The sequence below is a fragment of the Engystomops pustulosus genome, chromosome 3 (assembly GCF_040894005.1).
Source record: "Engystomops pustulosus chromosome 3, aEngPut4.maternal, whole genome shotgun sequence".
Lineage (NCBI taxonomy): Eukaryota > Metazoa > Chordata > Amphibia > Anura > Leptodactylidae > Engystomops > Engystomops pustulosus.
In genome coordinates this window covers 177,561,689-177,587,026 of record NC_092413.1, presented here as the reverse complement: position 1 = coordinate 177,587,026, position 25,338 = coordinate 177,561,689, and the positions used below count along the sequence as shown (strand labels likewise).

The following is a 25,338-nucleotide window of genomic DNA, read 5'->3' as shown; positions in this document are numbered from 1 at the left end:
TATAGCACGGTGGCTCACTGGTTAGCACTACAGCCTTGCAGCACTGGGATCCTGAGTTCAAGTCCCATCCAGGTCAACATCTGCAAAGAGATTGTATGTTCTCTCCGTGTTTGTGTGGGTTTCTTCATGATTACCTTGTGAGCCCCATAGGGGCAGGGACTGATTTGGCAATATCTGCACAGCGCTGCGTAATTTGTTTGCTCTATATAAATAAAGGAATTATTATTATTAATTCATCAAGTATCTTCTGTATATGATATGAGTAGCCTCTCTTAGAAGACTATACACACAGACAGTTGTCAGCAATGTAACCCTTATCTGGCATAACATGTAAATAGAATTATAAACTGTTATCATAGCCGACTACCTGATGTCACTCCATGGAGAAGTCCTGCCATATGTGGATACTTGACCCTGTTTGGGTAATATTTCACATTTAACAACTCCTGACTTCCTCTGTCCACAATCATCACATTTCATGCAGTTTTTTTTCTCCCTTCTACTCTCCAGGCAGGAGATACAAGTTACCAATTATCACAAGCTCCTGCCCAGTCTATTCTCCAGCACGTGTCCTGCCTATGCTGTGCATGCAAAGGAATCATTTGTTAAACTTACAGCACAAATTCCCAGGAATGCTCTATGAATGATGGCTGTTTGGTGGGTTATCCATTGTTGCTTCAATGAGGATGTGATATTGTTATTTGAAAAGTTTATCTGCAAGATGTAAAGTGGCCAATTAGTATTAGAAAATAATTAAAAAATACAACTTCAATAATAGTATTTTATTTCACAGGGCACAAAGCAGATGGAGCTCCACAGAATCATTCAGGTGTGAGAAGTCAGCTTTTATCCCATGTATATGTTACAAGGTAAAGAACAAATGTTAGTGCTCACACATTGATGCACCACTTCTGTCCATTAACCCATGATATGAGTGTTAGTATTTTGCTGTGACAATATCTACAGGGTAAGAATAGTAGTACTGTGCCATACCCATATATGTGTAATAGTACTGTGTAATGCATACATACAGGATACATACAGACAGTGCCCTTTTATACAGGATAAGCGTAATAGTACTGTGCTGTGCCCATATATATAAAATAAGTGTTGTAGTACTGTGTAGTGCCCCTATATACAGGATAGGGGTAGTAGTGCTATGCTGTTCCCATATATATTGTATGGAAGTAGTAATACTGTGTATTATTCCATATACAGGCAGGGGTGCACTGGCCATGAGCCATGTGCCTCAGGCAGCACCACCTGCAGCATCAGGGTTGTAGTTATCTTCTACATAGCAGAACCTGCCACTTAAAAATAGTATCTCTTTACACCTGATGTCAGCATGTGAGACACTGCATGGAGAACCCATTTACTAAAAAAAAAATAATCTGATATTTTACTACTGGATGGGGCAGAGGGGGTGACATTCCATAGCAGAAATTTTAGGTTCACCCCTTCATACAAGATAAGAGTAGTCAAAATGTGTAGTGCCCCTGCATACAGTATAACAGTAACAGTACTGTGCTGTGCCCATATATACAGGATAACAGTAGTAGTACTGTGCTGTGCCCATATATACAGGATAGCAGTAGTAGTACTGTGCTGTGTCCATATATACAGGATAGGAGTAGTAGTACTGTGCTGTGTCCATATGTACAGCATAATAGTAGTAGTACTGTGCTGTGCCCATATATACAGGATAACAGTAGTAGTACTGTGCTGTGCCCATATATACAGGATAGCAGTAGTAGTACTGTGCTGTGTCCATATATACAGGATAGGAGTAGTAGTACTGTGCTGTGCCAATATATACAGGGTTGGAGTAGTAGTACTGTGCTGTGCCCATATATACAGGATAACAGTAGTAGTACTGTGCTGTGCTCATATATACAGGATAACAGTAGTAGTACTGTGCTGTGCCCATATATATATGATAATATAAGTAGTACTGTGCTGTGTCCATATATACAGGGTAACAGTAGTAGTACTGTGCTGTGCCCATATATACAGGATAACAGTAGTAGTACTGTGCTGTGCCCATATATATAGGATAATAGTAGTAGTACTGTGCTGTGCCCATATATACAGGATAATATAAGTAGTACTGTGCTGTGCCCATATATACAGGATAACAGTAGTAGTACTGTGATGTGCCCATATATACAGGATAAGAGAAGTAGTACTGTGCTGTGCCCATATATACAGGATAACAGTAGTAGTACTGTGCTGTGCCCATATATATAGGATAATAGTAGTAGTACTGTGCTGTGCCCATATATACAGGATAATATAAGTAGTACTGTGTTGTGTCCATATATACAGGATAATAGTAGTAGTGCTGTGCTGTGCCCATATATACAGGATAACAGTAGTAGTACTGTGCTGTGCCCATATATACAGGATAATATAAGTAGTACTGTGCTGTGTCCATATATACAGGATAATAGTAGTAGTACTGTGCTGTGTCCATATATACAGGATAATAGTAGTTGTACTGTGCTGTGTCCATATATACAGGATAACAGTAGTAGTACTGTGCTGTGCCCATATATATATAGGATAATATAAGTAGTACTGTGCTGTGTCCATATATACAGGATAATAGTAGTAGTACTGTGGTGTGCCCATATATACAGGATAATAGTAGTAATACTGTGCTCTGTTTATATATACAGGATAGTAGTAACAGTATTTTGCTCTACACATATATACAGGATACTAGTAGTAGTACTGTGCTGTGTCCATATATACAGGATAATATAAGTAGTACTGTGTTGTGTCCATATATACAGGATAATAGTAGTAGTACTGTGCTGTGTCCATATATACAGGATAACAGTAGTAGTACTGTGCTGTGCCCATATATACAGGATAAGAGATGTAGTACTGTGCTGTGCCCATATATACAGGATAACAGTAGTAGTACTGTGCTGTGCCCATATATACAGGATAATATAAGTAGTACTGTGTTGTGTCCATATAGACAGGATAATAGTAGTAGTACTGTGCTGTGCCCATATATACAGGATAACAGTAGTAGTACTGTGCTGTGCCCATATATATATAGGATAATATAAGTAGTACTGTGCTGTGTCCATATATACAGGATAATAGTAGCAGTACTGTGCTGTGCCCATATATACAGGATAATAGTAGTAATACTGTGCTCTGTTTATATATACAGGATAGTAGTAACAGTATTTTGCTCTACACATATATACAGGATACTAGTAGTAGTACTGTGCTGTGTCCATATATACAGTACAGGATACTAGTAGTAGTACTGTGCTGTGTCTATATATACAGGATAAGAGTAGTAGTACTGTGCTGTGTCCATATATACAGGAAAGGAGTAGTAGTACTGTGCTGTGTCTATATATACAGGATAAGAGTAGTAGTACTGTGCTGTGTCCATATATACAGGATAGGAGTAGTAGTACTGTGCTGTGTCTATATATACAGGATAAGAGTAGTAGTACTGTGCTGTGTCCATATATACAGGAAAACAGTAGTAGTACTGTGCTGTGTCCATATATACAGGATAAGAGAAGTAGTACTGTGCTGTGTCTATATATACAGGATAAGAGTAGTAGTACTGTGCTGTGTCCATATGTACAGGAAAACAGTAGTAGTACTGTGCTGTGTCCATATATACAGGATAAAAGAAGTAGTACTGTGCTGTGCCAATATATACAGGATAATACTAGTAGTACTGTGCTGTGCCCATATATACAGGATAACAGTAGTAGTACTGTGCTGTGCCCATATTTACAGGATAAAAGTAGTACTGTGCTGTGTCCATATACACAGGATAAGAGAAGTAGTACTGTGCTGTGTCCATATATACAGGATAATAGTAGTAGTACTGTGCTCTGTTTATATATACAGGATACTAGTAGTAGTACTGTGCTGTGCCCATATATACAGGATAATAGTAGTAGTACTGTGTTGGGTCCATATATACCGGATAGGAGTAGTATTACTATGCTGTGTCCATATATACAGGATAACAGTAGTAGTACTGTGCTGTGTCCATATATACAGGATAATAGTAGTACTGTGCTGTGTCCATATATACAGTACAGGATAATAGTAGTAGTACTGTGCTCAGTCTATAAATACAGGATAACAGTAGTAGTACTGAGCTGTGTCTAGAAAGAACAGGTACATGTTCATGTTCATGTAATTGAGTGACGTCACTGTTGTAAGTCATGTGACCACTGAGTCCAGATGATTGACTAAAGCCGTAACAAAATCCTTACCACTTTCGTTGTGTCCAGAATTGGAGGTAGAAGTACTGGAGGCTGCACTGAAGGTTTATGTAACATCTCCCCTGCATTATGGGGCATTTTCCTAATGTACACCTATTAGTCCAGGATATGTTTCATTAAAGACCCATGAGCTGCAGAAATACCCACTGCTTTCTATTCTGCCCAACATATAATCTTATTAAAAAAATGTAAAAATGAATATGTGTAACCTACTTTGTTAAATTACTGTAAAAAACCACAGAATGTCTGAGTACTTAATAATGGTGTCGCTCCATATATACACATGCCATGTTATACTTGTTATGGAAATCCCTTTTCATGTTAATGCATTGTCTCGCGGTTCCTAGTTAATTTCTTTAGAAACCAGAAGTGGACATGATTTTACTAAAAATAAGGTAGAATGGGGACACAGCCTATTAGTGAATGCCAGGCGGTATGGAAGTGACAGGCTATTACACTCACAATTTGCTGTATAAGCCCTTTGTCTGGGACAGGTGTTGTTGAAATAGATGGTTCTGATATTCTGAAACGGGGCTGTGTAAGATGTGTAATATTTCTTGAAAGCCGGCACATAGTCCGGTAGATCTGGTAGTGACATAAGCTTTCCCGGGGTTATGTAAAAAACCATGCTAAATGTTATTTCAGTAACTACACGAGCCAGGCCAGCCCTAGACCAAGCACATGTAGAACATCTGTATCTCACAAAGCAAAGAGGCAGTGAAATAATCCTATACATCTTATCTACTGCCAAAAATCCTCTTAACAGAGAAATTACTTAAATACGCAGTATCGGACAACATATGGCAAATATAACCCCATGTGAGTAAAATAACCCGAAATAATAAATATCTCCCAAGAGATACATAAGCGATCCGATTCTCAAGTGACTGTAACATTCCGAAATATAAAGAAGTATTGGGAAGACACCTAATCCCGGAGCAATATGGAGCATTTAGCACAACATTGTTCTACTGAATCAACCTAAAGAGACAGTAAGAAGTTTTTATTTCCACTCGATCATGGGTATGTGTCAGCAATATACAAAAACATGTGTCAGCTAATACTTTAGGGATTAGCATAGATTCCATATATTGTCATGTTGGATATTACCAAGTAATATCTAGAATATCAGACGCACCAGCACGAAGAAAATAGTCTACAATGTAGTCCTTGAGAAACAACAATAATATCCTTATGTTGTACAGAAGGTCTGGAACATTTACTAAGGGGCAGCATACCGCATTTCCGTCGGGTTTCCCGACTATTTCCGATCTGTGCCACATTTAACAGGGGTTTTTGGCACAAGCGATCGGATTTTTGCGCAATCGCGCAGACTTTCATGCAACACAAATCGGGGGCCGTGGCCGCCGGACAACCCGACTGATTCGGACTAAGCGAGGAATTTAAAATTCAAAGACATGCACTCACATACACCAGGAAGAAGAAGGTGAATTCCGACGGACCTCAGCGGGGGAAGCTACACATGGAGGATATCGGGCCCACAATCTTAGTGAATCGCGCCGGACTTAATCCTCGTTGAACAACTCACCTCGGGGATCACGGTAACTAAATGTGCCCCATAGAGTAGAATTGTCATTTAGGGCAAACAAGGGGAGAGCTGCTGAATTCAGCAAGAACCTGAAGTAGAAGGATCGGTGTCAATGAGTCAAAACCGCTGCCAAAAAAGTCAGAGGGTGGTAGTTTCTTTGGACTGTCCTTTCCCATACACTGTTCCCAGACGATCTCACCTTTTTCAGGATGTTCTTGCAGTGTTGACAATTAAACCATTAACAGCGCCCCAGGGTTATGTCACAGCCACACAAATCGGCAGTGGAGAACAGATACAGAGTAGCAGTGTATCACCTCACCAAGAAGTACTGGTGGGACATGACCAGCATAAGGTCCCAGATTGTGGTGGACCTGTGGAGCATGAGACCCCACTACTGAGACCGAGCAAAATACAGCGGAACGTGTGGAACACATCCATATGGAGCATGTACATCTGCAGGGTAATTTCGGTCTATGTTTGCCCCTGACTTGCATTTACTTTCCTACTGACTAAAACATTCACAGAAAACCTAATGAGATGTTTCACACACTTTTAGCATCCTGACTTTAGACTGGTTTTCTTTAGGTCTGCCAGAGGAACTGAGAGCCCACCTTCCAACTATACAGATAATTTCATGTTCTCGAGACACATGGGAATTTATCAGAACTTGTACACTGGTAGAGTGAGCCAGTGCAGGACCTGGCATAGGACTGTACATTCACACGACCTGCCACCAGATATATCAGGAGGCCTAAGCTTCTAGATATATCTGGCGCTGTGGTAGGAGCAGGGTTCACATCTCCCATCACCCACAAGAAATATACAATAGTCACAAATTTTTGCCTCCAGAAAGGGTCACAAAAGGGTTTTCATCTCTGGACCTAAAGGTCTTATTTTTATATCAGAACATGGGTCCACCACAGGATCCACAGGTTCTCTGGAGCTCCAGTCCAGTGCAATTCAAAGGTGAGGAAAGATGCAACATGAATTGACTGTGGTCATTTAAAGACACTCTCTCTTTCCAAAGATACTTTTTATATCTTTCCAGACTTTTGGTTCTGGAGATAGAACTAGATCCTTCATAAATTGGATTGGATTTAGAAGCATGCATAATCCCTACAAGTATAGATATCTTGTGTTATTACATCTTCATATTGTGGTTAGTGTGATGTGTAGAGAAAGTATAGAAATCTTCAATAACTGTTTTTCTGTCTGTGAATTTACTATTTCTTTATAAAGTAATGTGTATATATAAATCCTGCCAAGTTTTACATTGTGGGTCTGGATTTTCTGATAGACTATGATATACTATCCTCATGTTAGATTTCCTATACAACACAACCATGAAGTATAGATAAAGTTCTCCCACATCATTCCTTTAAATATATTTTCTAGTTACTGAATGTTTGATGCACAGCAGAGATTAGTAGCTTGGATTTTACGTTTCGATGATAGAAAGTATCTGCCGATCATGCACAGGAAATGGAAGATGAAAACAAACAGCGATTTGTTGACTCTTATCACATGTTAGGATGACATCAGAGGGAAGCAGACCCCAGGCAGGAGATTAGAAAGAAAATTACACTCTTCTATACCTTTAAAGGCTTAGATCATATGTGCCGGCTCAGACTATATCTATAATAGCTATGTCCACTAAGATTTACTATTTTGTAATTATAATCTGTGGTACAAAATATAAAATCCCTTATACTTACAGGTTTTAATCATGATACCATCAGCTTTGTGTAGTCCAGATACATCAAAAAAAATATTTAAAAAAAATTTCTTATTGTTAAAACCGGAAAACAAATATATAATTTTTGGTAGCTTTTTTATTCTACTGTCTGTAGGTAATTATTGGAGTTTTCATCTTCCTGAACTTCTCATCTGCTCTTTTAACAGAATTTGAAGATTTGCTCCACATCCTTAAGGTCATTTGCAGTAACAGACTGAAGCCAACTTTTCATTAGATGCTGTGTGTAAGAAGTGGAGGAGATAAGCTGTGACTTCATCTTTTGTCTATAGTGATGATATGATGGGTCAGTGTTATCTATATACAGGTTATTGTACAGGGAGGGGGAGGAAAAAAGGGGTGACAACATGATTCTTTCCCATACAAATAGGTAAAGAAGGCAAGAGAGAGGGGGAAGAAAGCACTAATAGCGTGAATCAGATTGGATTGGTAGGTATAAGCTTATCATTAGGCACAATCCTATCATCAACAGGTTCTTTGTCTTGTTTGGGTGCTGTCTTAAAGGTATCCTCAGGCCTGAAATGTTGTAGGGATTGAGATTAGGAGCACCCCACAAGAGATAGAATTAAAAGGTATTTTTTGGTTTTCTTTCAGGTACAAAAATCTCAATGCGTTTTGGGGTTTAAGGCGGTCGCTTTCTCAAGGAGATTTCTCTTATCCCTCAACTTCTTCAGCTTTCTTTACATGGCAGTAAGTTGAACAAGCCGAGTGATAAAACAAACACACTTCAGAAACTGGTCGTCCTAGACCCCAAAACGGGGTGTGGTTTTTATCTTGAAAAAAAAAAACTTTTATTTCTACCCCCTATGTATGCACCTAATACCATAAAAAAGATCAGTGTAATAAACAATATACTATGGTTGGGAACCTAAAGGTTTGTATTTAGGGCCTAGCGACTTCATTTTACTCCTCTGTATTCACACATGGTTGTGCTGTAATATACCCTGTATAAGTATTGTCTGCAAAAACAGTTGATCTAAATCACCATAAAATAAAATTATTTACTTTGCTAACAAAATAACAATTCTACAAATTTGGTTATATTTTAATTACAAATAGAAATTCATTTTTCTACCTCGTCCTAAATATTTCAGTGTTGGTTTCGGCATCTTGTTAATGCCATGAACCTGTTTTGCTTGCTTGATGCCACAAATCCCTAGATCTCTATTTCCTGCATGACTGTGGCCTCAGCATTACATTCTAGATGGACAAAAGCAGCATTGTTTCAGTCAAATTTATAAGGGAATTTATTAGACTCAACTGTGGTTGTTCTTTTTATGCATATAGCCAAATTGTTCCAGATGTACTTAAAACTCCACAAGGATTCAGTTTACACAGTTCCACTATTTTTACAATTCATTGAAAACTGAGGATTGTTAGAAGAAGAACAATGAGCTTCAAGCTTTTCAAGTGTTTTGTGGTACGAAGAATTGTACTGACAAGTCATTTCAGTTTTATTTGCACAAAAGAGGCAAGTTGTGGGTATAGATAACTTCCAATGGAAGTCTTTGTCTAGTTCTGCTGGAGGCGGAGTTGAAATATTCCTTAACTTTATACAAACTTTGCATAGATCATTAGTAAGTGAAAAGAGGAAACTTTGTGATATACTGTATCTCATAAGAGTAAAGTACCTCTTTATCTGCTTACTTCTGCATCTTCTTCTTCCTAATCTGCTTTTTTCTCTGTAATTTCAGCTGAATTTCATCTTTCTCGTAAGACAAAGAATCTTATTGAGATACTGTATATAGAAGGCCGACGTATATGCGGCCGATATACGTCCCCCATACACTTCTATGGGCTCACAACACCATACGGGAGGGGTGCTGCACCGTACCACTCTGTAGCCGGTAAAAGACAGGTCATGTCCTATCTTTACCCATGTTACGGCGCCGTGCGCCATATGCTCATATGGAGAGGTTCGGGGGTGAGTTTTATTACTATAAGCCACAGTAGTTGGCAGGTGCCTACATAACTTACAGCTGAGTGTTGGTGGTCAGGGGACAACCTCTTATAAGATCATCATACAACTATTATAAAAGAAACATGGTGGTCAATTTACTGTAAATAGTTTTTTGCCAAGTTCATTTCAGAAAACAAGAGGATCCATGCAATCACTTCATCTAGCAAGTTAGTTATTTAGGTAATATATGAGCTCGGAGAGCTGACCACTTCCAAATGACATGGAAGCAATGAGCTCAGCATCTGTACACCAGACCACAACTGCTTCTGATTTTATTTATCAAAACCTCTTACCCATATTACACCAAGATTTTGGAAAGGGCAGTATTACTGTTTCTAACCTCATTTCTATTCAAGCTAAATCCTTAGTCTCTTCAAGTGAATTTAGTTGAAAATTAAGAAAGGGATGTTTTTTTTTCCCATTTTCAATCTCTAGATGAGATTATCCGTGCAGATGGAAGTCACCAACAAATTATTAAAATTATTAATAATCAAAAATTTTAATAATTAAATGATCAAATTCACTTAAAAAGAACCTGTCATTTAAATGAACCTATCCAAAATAAATACATCATTAAAAACTAAACTATGATGAAAATGCATTGCCCTTATAACTAGACGGTGATTAAGTCCACTAACACAAGTGAGTCCTGCATATAAAATTTTACTTGCATTGCCCGGCCTCCTTGTTCCTGATTGACAGGTCTCTCTGCTAGGCTTTGCTACTGAGTGGAAAAGTGAGAGAGCTCTGTTACATCATTGGGTACCTCATGTCATGTGACAAGTGCGACCTGGCATTAATGGGGGTGTATCCTGCTTAGCTGTCCCCTCCCATCTACTCCTCCCCATGTCCCATGCCTCTCCTCATCATTCAGCATTTCATGTCATGTGACCAGGTTGATATCATCCAAGGTCCTTTACCCAGTTGCATTTGCAACATTTAGCCCATGTATGTATCTGATCACATAAAAATCACAGCATGCCTTCATCACCTGTGGATGGTGTGATTCCCCATCCCGCTGTGATTTTTGTGTGATCAGATACACACATGGGGTAAATGTTGAAAATGTAACTAGGTAAAGGACTTTAGATGACATTGCATTGATCACATGCCATGAAGTGCTGAATGCTGAGAAGAGGCATAGGATATGGGGAGGAGAAGATGGGAGGGGCCAGCTAAGCAGGATACACCCCCTCTGATGCCAGGTAATAATTTATGGGGATGTAAGGGAAACAATTTTTAGCTATAAGAAGAGTCTCAGTTACTTAATAGGGCTCTATGTGATGACAAGTTTCCTAAATTCGAATCATTAATCCAATTGTGCCACAATTTACTATGAAAACATCAATAAATCTGGCCATATGCACAAAATCTAATGTGCTGATTCTGATCATCCAATGATATCATGTGTCAGTGTTTACAGTTTTCCAGTAAAATCTGGCCACGGAAGCATTATAAATGCTAACACAATGAGCTGTCAGGTGGGTGTTATGGGTGTTTTTGCTCTGAATCAGTGATGCCAAACCTTTTAGAGACTGAGTGCCCAAACTGCAACCCAGACCCACTTATTTATTTATAAGTGCCAACACAACAATTCTAGCAGTAACTTATTAAATTAAAATTGCCATTGGAGCTTCCCTTGACAACCCACCAAACAGAAAGAATTGTGGGGACAAGAGTAGAAGCTCCATTGTTCCAATGAAAATCCGACCATATCCACACCTTCTCTTCCTGCATTGTCAGGTAGACCCAGATGCTTCACTTTAAAGTAACACTGTGACTGATGTATTCTGTACTAGGGCAACAGCCTGAGTGCCCACTGAGAGGGCTCAGAGTGCCACCTCTGGCACCCGTGTCATAGGTTGGCAACCACTGCTCTAGATAAAAAGTTATCTTTGAAAAGTAGCTTATTCTGACATATAATGAAAAGAGACACACTAGTACAGGCGGTCCCCTACTTAAGAACACTCGACTTACATACGACCCCTAGTTACAAACGGACCACTAGATATTGGTAATTTATTGTGCTTTAGTCTTAAGCCACACTGATCAGCTGTAACAGTTATCACAGGTGTCTGTAATGAAGCTTTAGTGTTACTCCTGGTTCTTATGACAATCCAACATTTTTAAAATTCAATTGTCACAGAGACCAAAAAAGTTCTGGCTGGGATTACAATGATAAAATTTACAGTTCTGACTTACATACAAATTCAACTTAAGAACAAACCTACAGACCCTATCTTGTATGTAACCCGGGGACCGCCTGTAATAGCATATGACAGCCCTTAGCAACTAATCATGTCACATTTTTGTGAGGATATCCTAAAAATACTGGGGCTCCAAAGTGACTTGGCATCTGATCCACATTCTTGAATAACTACAGCCTTTCCCCCTGTTCCACCTCCTAATTAAGTCACATTAAGATATTGCTTCTGGCTGACAATGTCAGTATAATAACACAGCCCTGCAATGTATATTGTATAGATTCCACTGTTCTTATAACAGAGCTTTTAAAGACTAATGCTAAATGCTATTATTTTGAATAGAGTTATTTTATTTTAGAAGTATAATATAACATAATAAGGAGATTTATTTCCAATACCACAACTTCAATTGTCATAATTAGGGTAAAAAATGCCACATGTGGCCAGTATTACATTTCTTTACACCATCTCCAGGTTTGGCTCCCATATGTCCTGGTTTTCTCAAAGCCTTGTCATTTGTTACTACAGGAAATCTTAAAATGCTTACAAGAATGTTGTGACGCACCTGGAATAACAAAGCTCTTGAGATAGAGTCACAATACTTTATTATTTGCTTGTGCTCCCACTGTAAGGTGACCTTCACAAGGTATACAGGGACATGTGTGTAGCATTCCTCCTGTGTTGGGTTTTCAGGATGTATTGGGCATTGGAGAGGCATAAACCAACCTTAACCAATTGTAACTTCTAATTTCTAACACATAGATATCTCAAAAAGCACAAAAGTGTAGCACAAAAACACTGCACCCCAGAACAAGATCCCTCTCAGATCATGAAAAGGGTGCATTCTAAGCATGTGTGCTAAAAATGGGGGCATTATATCAGTACATTTTACAAGAAACTGTGTATAAATCAGGGCACATGTATAAATCAGGGGAAGGGGGGCATTACAAGGATAAGTACTAAAGAAATCTGTCCAGTATAGATTGGAGCGCTACATGAACATAAATCGGGGAACTGACGAAAAGGGGGCATTATAATTGGGGTAGAGAAAAGGGTGCATTATTTTCTGTGGCAGTTACTAAGGGGGCATTATATAGTATGGGGGCCAGTAAGGAAGGGATGTTATACTTTGTGGCACACCAAGGATATGATCATCTGTCCATAACTTTAAATGGTCTACTCATCTATTCATGTCCCTTGTGGTCTGATCATCTGTCCATATCCACCACTGGTCCGATCGTTTGTCTACATTCTGCATTGCTCTGTTGTTCCATCCATAAGTTTTAGTGGTTTCATTATCTGTATGTAGCCTGTAGTGGTTTTAAGAAACCATCTATAAATCCTAATGGTCTGATTATCCATCCATAATTATCTGATTATGCATTCATAAATAGCCATCCATAAATGTGCAACCAATTTTGCCCTCTTAGTGCTCTTAGTGGTCTGATCACCTGTCCATAAACTCCAGTGGTCTGATCATTTGTCCACATTCTGCATTGGTCTGTTGATTCAACCATAAACATTAGCGGTTTACTAATTGTGTGTGATTATCCATCTACAAAATACAATGTTCTAATCATCTGTCCTTAAAACATGACTAAACTTTCCACAAAACTATATACATGAACAGAGCAGTTGATAAAAGTGAAATTCGTAATATATTTTTGTAAATAAATATCTTCCTGTGCCTTTCTTTTTCCTCTGCCTTTCTTCCTTGTGTAAAGCAGCTTTATGTTTGTTATCTACTGACATTTCAGAAATAAAGGAACCTAATAAATTGTCTAATGACTAACCAAAAACTAAAGAGAGCTAAATAAAGAGAGCTGAATCATCAAAGGAAATATTGTTTAGGTATGGAAAGAGTTAATCATTAGCCTCCTTATCTGTCTGAAATGAACTGAGGTACACTGCTCACTACTGAAGGAAAAGCAGAAACAGGGCACAGAACAGTTTACTATTGACCAATAAAACAAGGCTCAAAAGTATTGATCCCTACATGCCCAGTGTATACAATACCAAATTGTCTTAACCCCTAGGGGACACAGCCTATTTTGGCCTTAAGGACGCGGCCCCATTCTTCAAATCTGACCTGTGTCACTATAAGTGGTTATAGCTTTGGAACGCTATGAGATATCCAGGGGATTTTGAGATTGTTTTCTCGTGACACATTGTACTTCAAATTAGTTTAAAAATTTGGATGATATCTTTTGTGTTTAGTTATGAAAAAAAACAAAATTTGGAAAAAATTTGGAAAAATTCTTTATTTTCAACGTTCTAAATTCTCTACTTTTGATGCAGATAGTCATAGCTCCCAAATAAATTCATAACTTACATTTCCCAAATGTCTGCTTTATGTTGCCATGGTTTTTTAAGATTCCACATATTTTACTAGAATGTTATGAGGCTCAGAATTTAGGTATCATTTTTCACATTTTTTGTAAAATCACCAAAACCCGCATTTAGATGGACCTGCTCAACTTCTAATTGACACTGAGAGGCCTAAATAATAGTGAGACTCATAAATTACCCCATTGTGGAAACTACACACCTCAACGAATGAAAAACCACTTTTAAGAAGTTTGTTAACGCTTTACGTGTTTTATAGGGGTTAAAACAAAATGGAGGTGCAGTCTGCAAATTGTAATATTTTTTCACAATACACCCATTTTGGGTGGAAAATTAAACATTTACAATGGATTAAATGAATAAAGGCTCCACAAAGTTTGATACCCAATTCCTCCCGAGTACACCGATACTCTACATGTGGTGGTAACCTGCTGTATGGGCGCACGGCCGGGCATAGAAGGGAAGGAGGCGCCATCCAGAGCAGATTTTCTATGTCACATTGTACAGGCTATAATTTTTTTTCTTTTTTTTTTAATGTGGACCTATAGGGGCTTATTTCTTTTGCCACATGAGATGCACTTTTCTGGTACGTAATTTGGGGGAATCTATAGGCTAATTGGTGAGATTTTATTAACTCTTTGTTGGTGGAGGAAATGAAAATCATCACTTTTCAGGAAGATTTTTATGGGTTTTTTTTTTTGCCCGTTTACCATACCATAAAAATAGTATATTATTTTTATTCTATGGGTCGCCACGATTACAAAAAGACCTCATTTATATAGATTTTTTATTTTTTTCCCATTTTTACTGCATAAAAAGTAATTTGGCAAAAATGTTGTTAATTTTAGCATCACCGTCTTTCATATGCATAACTTTTTTATTTTTTGCCTCACAAATCTGTTTAAGGGCTTATTTTTTGCGAGAAGGATTGTTCTTTTTAGTGGTCTTATTTTAGAGTGCATAACATTTTTTAAATCCCTTTTTAGAGCATTTTTATAGGGTATTAATTGAAAATGATCTTTTTTCTGGAGCTTTTTTTTGTTTTGTTTTTTACGGGGTTCACTTTGCGGATCTAATAATGATTCTGTTTTATTATGCAGATTGTTACGGACGCAGGGATACCAAATATGTGGGGTTTTGTGTATTTTATTCAATTGTACTGAATAAAAACCAATTTGGAGAAAATCTTGTTCATTTTAGCATCACCATCTTTTCATATGCATAACTTTTTTATTTTTCGGCTGAAAAATCTGGTTAGGGGCTTATTTTTTGCGAGAAGAGTTGTTCTTTTTAGTGGGCTTATTTTGGAGTGCATAACATTTTTTAAATTACTTTTTAGAGCATTTTTTGATAGGGTATAATTAAAAATTATCTTTTTTCGGAACGTTTTTGCGGTTTTTTTTCTACGGCGTGTACCGTGCGGGTCCAGTAACGATTCTGTTTTATTATACAGATTGTTACGGACGCGGCAATACCAAATATGCGAGGTTTTTTGTGTTTTTGTGTTTTTTATTCTTTATTAAGTGTTTTTATGGGAAAGTGACATTTTAGGGGCTTATATTTTTATGTATTTATTTTTTATTTATTATAATGTGTAGTGTTAAGTGTTTTTGCATATTTTTACTTATACATACTTGAACTTAAACCAGTGATGCTCTGATCACTGGTTTAAGTTCAATACACTGCTCTACAATACTATTTTATTGTAGAGCAGTGTAAACTGTCTGAGCAAGCTTGCGCATGCTCAGACAGTTTACAGCCAGACCCGGAAGGGGTCTGGCTGCCATGGAGACCGGGCAGCTCCGGGGCACATGCCAGTCCTCGGAGCTGCCCGGCAGAGGATCGGATCCCCCGGTAAGCGGCACGGGGGATCCGATCCACAGCTCAAACACACTTACACGCCGCGGGCGTGTTAGCGCAGGCTGTCAGCTGTACTAGACAGCTGACAGCCGCTGCTTCTGGTACCGGCTCCGTTCGTGAGCCGGTGCCAGAAGCAGGACGTTATAGAACGTCCCCGTGCGCTTAACATGTAGCCACGGGGACGTACTATAACGTCCTGGTGCGCCTAGGGGTTAAGGTAGGACAGTTGAACGAGGCAGGCAGGTATAGGCAGAGAGAGAGGGGGGTAGGCAGATCCCACGCGTATCGTCACCTACTAGGTGACTTCCTCACCTAGTAGGAAGTCACCTATGCCATGTACCAGCTATGTACATCCCTCTGGTGTACTTTTTAAGTGTTTTATATTCATTGTTGTCCTTTTGCATGTGTTGATTTTGTTTGCATTGTCATCTTATTAATAAAATTTCTGTGGTATTTTTGCCTAGCCTTGTGTACGCATCCCACCTTTTTCTTGTTTTGTTTGGATTGTATAGCCATTGGGATGCGTTGGCTTATACACACTTTAATACTTTAATACTGTCCCACACATTTTCTGTTGAGACAAAGTTTACTATTCTCATTTGCTGTATTCTTTTTTGAAATATAAACGATTTAGTTACACTTTAACCATTAGTGAGATTCATAGTGAATCTTTCAACCATAGGCTTTAGTGGTACGATCATCTGTCAGTAAGATTTAGTGGTCCGATAATTTTTTCTATAAGCACCACTGGCTGATCACCTGTATGTAAACCTTTGAGGTTATGGAAGAAAGGAAATAAATCATAAATATAATATTGTATGTAAGAAATACAAATGTGATATGTAGAATATCTGGATGTAATGGTTATGGCTGGGGTTGTGCTTGTATTATATATATATATATATATATATATATATATATATATATATATATATATATGTTAGGAGCCTGTTATCTTCAGTAATTTCATTGGACAAGGGTAGAGATCCAGTACAAGTGGATTTGGTGGATTCTACTGCTGCATTTCAAACCAAATTAATTTTCTGCAATTTATAAAATCCTGAATTTCTTGTACAAATATGTAATCCCCCAGCATTTGTTACAGCAGATTTGAAAGTCATACGTAATCCTATAGAGTGCCACTGGGAGCGGTAACACATTGTGCTGTAGTGCATGTAAAGGCTCAATGGCACTAAAGGGTTTAGTTACCTGCCATCTGATACAATTTTACAAGCAGTGTAGTCAGGGGAGCCTTTGCTATAATAATTAAGTTATCATAATAATGCATTCAGTACATTCACGTGATGGGATTTATCAAGCTTCGTGCTAGATCCATTCCTCAGAGATATATAATGAAAACATCGATTTTACTCTAAACTTCGCACTCTGGTAAAGTTACACAAAACCCCTCCATACTTTAAAAAAAAATAGTTCAAGATATCACATACGGTATATACGGTTAATGTCCCCTAAGTATATTATTACTATGAAATTATGTCTTAAATAGGCCTAGAAATGGAATGAAACACTGGAATGAAATATTTTTGGATAGGATACGGTGTATTTGTGTGTGTCTATACCATATATGTATGTGTATATGTGTGAGTTTGTGTGTAAATATGTATGTTTGTGTTAACCCCTTAGTGACGCGGCCTGAAAAGGCTCCAGTGACCGAGTATTTTTAGCGAATATTCCTAAATTTCCGGACACATACAACTAGTTAAAACGTAATAAAAGTTTACTTTTTTTTCATCTATATTTTTATTTGGGGTTAAAAGTGAAAAAGAAGTCTCAAAGTCTCTTTTTCTAATTTATATTAAAAAAAAAAATTTAATTTTCAAATTAACTCAAAATTAACATTATTATTGAATTCCCTATTTTGTTTTGGTCGTTTTGATATATAATATGTAAAGTCTCAGGCAAACGGGGCAACTATGGCGATGCATTTTATAATGTAGCAGGATTTTTTTTATTATATGGGGAAATGTCGATGTATTTTTATGAATATTTATGAATATATTTTATTTATGTTTTATTACTTTATATGTCCCCCATGAGGTCATAAAAGACCCTTGGGGGACCTTTATTTTCTAATTCACTTTACTTTACAAGTTTTCCCCTGTAACTGGGGCATCTATATATCTACATCTATATATCTGTTACAGGTGGTGCTGATCAGTGCTGGACTGGGTCTACCATATATACTTGAGTATAAGCCGACCTGAGTATAAGCCGAGACCCCTAATTTTACCACCAAAAACTGGGAAAACCTAATGACTCAAGTATAAGCCGAGGGTGGGAAATGCATTGGTCACAGACCCCCCCAGTATATAGCCAGTCAGCCTCCTGTAGTATACAGCCTGCCCCCTGCAGTATACAGCCTGCCCCCAGTAGTATACAGCCTGCCCCCTGCAGTATACAGCCTGCCCAGTCTGCCCAGCCTGCCCCCAGTAGTATACAGCCAGCCCAGCTTGCCCCCAGTAGTATACAGCCTGCCCCCAGTAGTATACAGCTTACACCCAGTAGTATACAGCCTGCCCCCAGTAGTATATAGCCTGCCCCCAGATGTCCACGTGGCTCGTCTTCTGGCTTCCGCGCCCGTCTTCTTTCTTCTGCTGGGCGCCGCCACCGCTCTCCCCCAGCCGGCAGGTGCATAGTATGACGCGCCGCTGCTGACGTCATACTAGGCGCCGCCCAGGGGAAAAACATGGCAGCGCCCAGCAGATGAAAGAAGATGGGCGCGGAAGCAAGAAGACAAGCCGCGCGGACATCTGGGGAGCAGAGCTGCACATCGGGGCCACCGGAGGGTGAGTATATAAGTTTATTCTTTTTTAACTATTTTTTACTTGTGCATTGACTCGTGTATAAGCCGAGGGGACGTTTTTCAGCACATTTTTTGTGCTGAAAAACTCGGCTTATACACGAGTATATACGGTACTTAGTCCCAGCAGCTCTGATTAACCACTTTAGACTGTCACATGACTGCTGAGTCTATCGAGCCACGGGCAGTGCCGGTTCTGCTCCTGTTGTGAGGAGCCGAGAAGGGAGAAGCAGTAACGAAGCGCATATCCCTTATCCCTAGGGTCTCTGGGTGTGTCTGATGCCGGAAGACCAGGTCCTACTCCCGTGGCTAGGGTGGACTGCAGACTGTGGACCTGCGCCCGCTGACATCTAAAGTAAGCGAGCGGTCCGAGAGGAGTTAATGAAAGTATGTGTGTGTATGTGTGTGTGCATAAATATGTATGTGTCTAGGTATTTGTATGTGTGTGTATGTATATATGTGTATATTTGTGTTTAAACATTTATGTGTATTATGTGTCTGTATATATGTGTGCATGTATGTATGTTTATCTATGTGTGAGTGTATGTGTTTGTGTCTAAACTAGTGTGTATGTATGTACATGTATATGTGTTTATATACATATATATGTGTGTGCGTGCTTGTGTATGTGTGTATATATGTGTGTATGTTTATCTAGGTGTGTTTATATACATATATATATATACATGCATATATATATGTGTGTGTGTCTAAACTTGTGTGTATGTATGTACATGTATATGTGTTTATATATATATGTGTGTGTGTGCGTGCTTGTGTATGTCTGTATATATGTGTGTGTATATATATATATGTGTGTGTGTTGTCCATGTGTGTGTGTATGTAAATGTGTGTGTTTGTGTGTGTCTGTGTATGTGTTTGTATATGCAGATGTGTTGCACTTGTAATAACAAAGACTAACAATCAGCCACCCAAGAGTGAAGATTGTACACCGCCCTTATACTTAGACATCTCATCCGCTCACTCTATGAATCTATCTTTCTATGACTGTGTTCACATACACACAGCACCAGTCACAGTGTGATGCAGAAATCTTAGAAGGGAGAAAGGATTCTATAGTTTGATTGTTTCAGTTTTGATGATGAATGTCACAAAGGCAGCATTTTCCCATCCGTTATACTCCATGTATGGGGGCCGGATGGGTGCATCTGATTCACACAAAGATCATCAATTTTTGGCGGGTTACAACCGATGTATGTGCCCACAACCTGTCTTTTTATCAATTTATTTATCTTTCTATCAATCTATCGTCTGTATATAGACCTGTCATCTAAGTGAGCATTGCGGATCTGCTGTTTGGGTGTCTTTACTGAGTACAATGTTTTACCCAAACACTGTATTGTCATATTGTAATGAAGCATTGTGTAAGAATTGTCACATGTAATGTACTTTATACAGTCTACTATGGTGTCCTGCTAGGATCGTATTTCAAGAAAGTCCCTACTTTTTGCAAATGGGATAGGACCATTCCAATGTTATTTGTGGATCACTTTATTTATTGATTGTTTTTCTTTATAAATAGACTTTTTTATGACTTTTGTACATAGTTACAATGTCCTTCCCTAAAGTCTGCAACAGAGGGGTATACAATGACAGTGAAAGTCATATAATAATAATAATAATAATAATAATAATGTATTGGTAACATCCATCAAAGCCTGAAGTTCATTTTAAATTACACCTGATTAAATATCTTATTACAATATGTTGACTGAGTCTGAAGGTCATAACCTATCCAGCTACAGCCTTGAGATACTATGACTAGGGTTTGATAGGAGGGCAGAGACCTTATCACTGCTGTTCCCAATGTTTCCATAGAAGGACTGAGAAACCTCCCAGTAAAAGGCAGCAGCCACCTAGTGGTCAAAGTGCAGAACTACATATGATTATCACATTGTGCTACAATCTATTCAGTAAAGCGCTGAATCATACAAGGCCTGTCTGCTGTACAGACAGACACAAATAATACATGCACATAGGAAGATATTTCATCATATAAAGATATAACCAATAAAGACATTTATGTGCCTCATTTCTAGGCCCCAATGATATATAGATATGAATATAGATCAACCATGTTAGCAGTGTACACAACACTATTGTCATATTATATTACATCATATAAAGTGTATATAAAACAAAAGCAACTAAGCAACTACACAAAGAAGTAAAATCTATTGAAATATTAAATTAACATATTAAAATGTATTCATTTATTTCTATTTAATTTATAACAGTAAATGTCTATATATTTATATATATTTATAATACACCCTGACAGATATTCATCAATGAAATATTCAAGATTTTATTCAAATTAATCATCAAGAAAAATATGAATAGATTTCATCACCTGTCGTCATTTGGACTACACTATTATTTTTAGTAGTCTGAGATGGCACAACTTTCTTGCATCTTGTCTTTTATAGACTTCAAAGAAAATGTGAAGAGTTATGTGTCTTTAAAATAAATAAATAACATTCTGGACCCTGATGTTAATGGACTAAGTGGATCAAGAATTATTTAAAAAAAAAAACAGTTGTGCAAAAAAAAAAATTATTCAAAAATACAATTATTTTATTATAATTTATTAGTTTCTGAATTCTGAACAATATTTGTCCAGTGTAAATGTGCAAAATAAGAAACAGTAAATCTAGGGATTGTTAGTTATTTACATTTCACAGAAACTGTTTTTTTTTTTCATCCAGTATTTGCCATCCAATTTTTCTTTTTTTCAAAATACATTGACACTACTACTACATTTATGTTTGAAGATTGTGGCATATGTGCAATAGCTGTCATCCAATACTATTAACACCAATGCTTCATCTGCTGCTTGTAAAATAGATATATGTAAACAGCTTGAAAGCTAATTTTATATTTGCTTTGGAATATTTTTAAGGGGGAGGGGCTGTTTTGTGGGGGTTTTCTCCTTTGCAACTGCACGAAAGTTGTTTTTTACAACCTTTTTTGGTCTGAATTCAATAAAATATAGATTTATATCTAGATACATTGATAGACATATATACTATCTATCTATATAATCATATCAGATGCTTTAAATTATCATGTTGGATCTGATGATCCATTATGATTTTTTTTATTACAAAAAAAAACATGCTGCATAAGGTTGTATATAAAATGTTATATTATATCTAAGAATGAGCACCTGTAGCCCAAAGTGATTCTGTGCCTGTGCCTTTAAGTTAATAAAATGATCAAAAGACCATTTGTGAAGAGCAGTCATAAAGGGTGTTAAAATGATTTTTGCCAGTATGTAAACTTGATTTGCAAATCTCAGGTGCCTTGTTCCAGATTAACCTAAATAAACCTTCCCTGCTCTTATGTAAATCAGAGCTGCCAAACATGTTCCCTAGCAGTGCAGGCTGTAGTCAGCCTCTTCCTAAAGTGCAGCCAATGGTGGGGTAAATTTGTTATTAATTATTCAGAGGGCTGCTGATTGCCTCCCCTTATATGATAATGGTGCTGACCAGTGGTTTCTAACCAGGCCACTCTTTAAATCAGCAGCTTGATGAATAAAAGCCATTCAATGAATATACAGGTCTTGTCAGTAGGGACCAAGCATTGCATATGACAGATGACATCATGCCACTGAATAGACCATAAGATGTCTGGACTGTGCATGTCATGTCTGACACTATACAGTACACCTATGTAGAGTAGGATGGCTCTGGATATATACTATTCTTATTATTAGTGGTGTTGTTGTTTATTAAAAAAAAACATGTAATATTATAAATCCCAAATATAAAGAATAGATGTATCCTGGTAGAATTTTATGATGACCTTTTCAATTACTTTTTATAAATATTTGTATTGACAAGAAAGAAAGAGAGAAAGAAAGAAAATAAAGAAATAGATAGATAGATAGATAGATAGATAGATAGATAGATAGATAGATAGATAGAATACCATGCTAACTGGAGATGCAAATCTCACTACATCTGTATTAAAAGCAGCCATAGAAGCTTCTATATGAAGAGGTGTTTGTACATTGAATAGTGTCAGCTTAGTGTTAAAGACAACCCTTGTTCTGGGGGCTACTGCTATTTCCACTGGTGACAATACAAGCTCTGAAGCACTGGAGACACCTGCAGAGTAACTGTATAGGTTTCTAAGATGCAAAGAGCACTATACAGGCATTAAAGTGTGAAATGCTGCCATGCAATATACTGCAATTATAAAGAACACTTACAAAGGGATTAGATCATCTACAGGGAAAGGAACATTCTCCACATAACGAATATATGGAATGACACCTGTGTGCCAGGCAAAGTGAATAGAAAAAGCTGTTATAATATATTCATAGAATTGTATATAATCCTCGTACAAAATAATACAACATTAAAACAATATCTAATCCTATGAAATAGTGTTCAAGGGATAAACATCACAGAACTATCTGGACATGTTGATACTGTAGATCCGTATACCATATCTCTAGATAGATAGATAAAATATTAGCAGGCCAAAAGAAGAACAATTAACGCATCTTTCTACATTGGAGAACTACAAAACACACAATACCCTGACATATAATAATTCATGAAATATAACATAGGCTAGTGTGTCCCTGCCTCTTGTGCAGAGCAGGGCGGCTCGTCCCCTCTATAATGAAGTGTTACAATGTTGTAATGTTATGTGTGTAATGCCCAGTGTTCTTCTCATAAAGGCGCAGTGTACATGTGCTTGACATTGTGCCCTTGTCACCCCTCCCCCACCACCAAACACACCCACCCTACCCCAGCCTCCCTGTGCCCCCCCCCCCCCAACCTCGGCTTTAACCCTCATTATTAGCCAGAATTATTAACCCCTTTGCTCTGGACACAATTGTGGATGTATGTGAGTGCATATAGCTGCGACATTGTGTGCTATGCATTTCCCTATAGTAAATGCGAGTCTTATAATCTTTCTCCCTTACACACTTTCTCTATCTTTTTACTAACAGACCTTTTCAATCTATTCTCTCTCTCCTTTTTCTCTCATCTGTCTCTTTTTCTCATCTCTCTTTGGAGCTGTCTTCATTTCTACAAACACACTCTCTCTCTCTCTCTCTCTCTCTCTCTCTTCTACCCTCTTATTTCTCTTCTCACTATCTCACTTATATTTCTTTCTTTCCTCTTTGGCATTCATTCTTCTTCATCATCTATCTATCTATTATCTTTTTATCTATCTATCTATCTATCTATCTATCTATCTATCTATCTATCTATTATTCTACTCTCTTTTATTATTTCTATTTCTCTTTTGATTTTTTTCACTTTCTTTCTCACTCTTCATAATTCTGTCTATCTCGCTCTCTAATTTTTATCTGCTTCTCTACCGTATTCTTTTTCTCCGTGTTAAATATTCTCTTACGTATCTTTCTATCCATCTATCTATCTATCTATCTATCTATCTATCTATCTATCTATCCCATATCTATCTATCTATCTATCTATCTATCTATCTATCATCTATCTTTTATCTATCTATCTATCTATCTATCTATCATCTATCTTTTATCTATCTATAGATAATCTATCTAACATCTCTATATCTATATATGGCATTCTCTCGTATTATTTCTGATTCCATTTAATCCTTCCTTTTCTTCATCGCTCTCATTCAGTCTTATTTCTTCTCAATATTTGGTCAGATGTATTAAAATATGTTCACTCAACAACTACCTTATGCTTTAATAACCATGTAAAACCTGGCGGCCAGCACATGGATGGTTAAACAGAATTGGGATGCGTCTAATAATCTGATAATGAAGATTCCTGTTTTTCAGCAGAGGTCAGTAGGTGTACAAATATTTATCCAGCCCTTAGTTTCAGTAAATGCTTCTGCAATGACGCATGTATCAGAGACCCCCTTTCCAAAACTCCACAGCCCTGAAAGATTTGCCTATGGGGTTTTTGCTGCCAAATTCCTACAATCAAATGTCACTCACAATCCCTCTTTCCCCTTACAAAGTGTCTCTTGTTACCAGATAATTAAATCTGCACTTTGCACATGAAACACTTGCTCTCAATGTGACTTTGTGTGTTTCCAAAATAAGTAGAATCATCTAAATAAACAAGGGTAAAAACCGGGGTTAAGGGGTTCTTGGCCAGATAGGAAGCTCCCAAGTAGTTTGTGCCCTCACCCCCACCTCTATGTCCCTGCTGTAGTCCTCAGAGCTCAGAACTGTAAAACTTTACTTTCTAAAATATATCAGTGCAACCAAGTCCTAAACGTGTATTTACCAGTATGTGGAGGAGTGTGAGCTTCCTGAGAAGAGATTGTAAGTCCAGATGAAGTTCATGTGGGGGTGCAGGAGGGATTGCTGGGCGGCTGCACTTGTTCCCAGGCTCCTTGCAGGCTTCACACTCACATAAAGACCTGTAGCTGTTGCCTGTATCACTTACCCAGCCCGAAGAAAGGCCATCACGGTGCAAAAGCCAGAGCACAGCATAAAGGAAATCTCCCAGACTGGAAGAGTAGCTGGGCTCCTGGAGAACTTGTGCTGGAAGAGGGTGGGTACATGGGGGGGATCAGAGCGTTC

At 37.9% G+C, this 25,338-nt stretch overlaps 1 long non-coding RNA gene across 1 annotated transcript; it reads right to left on the bottom strand.

Moving 5' to 3' along the window:
* On the bottom strand, positions 1-25,338 carry LOC140120634 (uncharacterized). The gene is made up of 3 exons (XR_011853923.1): positions 25,202-25,338; positions 616-714; positions 1-202 (listed from the first exon to the last, which is right to left on the bottom strand). It is a non-coding gene; the product is annotated as an uncharacterized lncRNA (long non-coding RNA).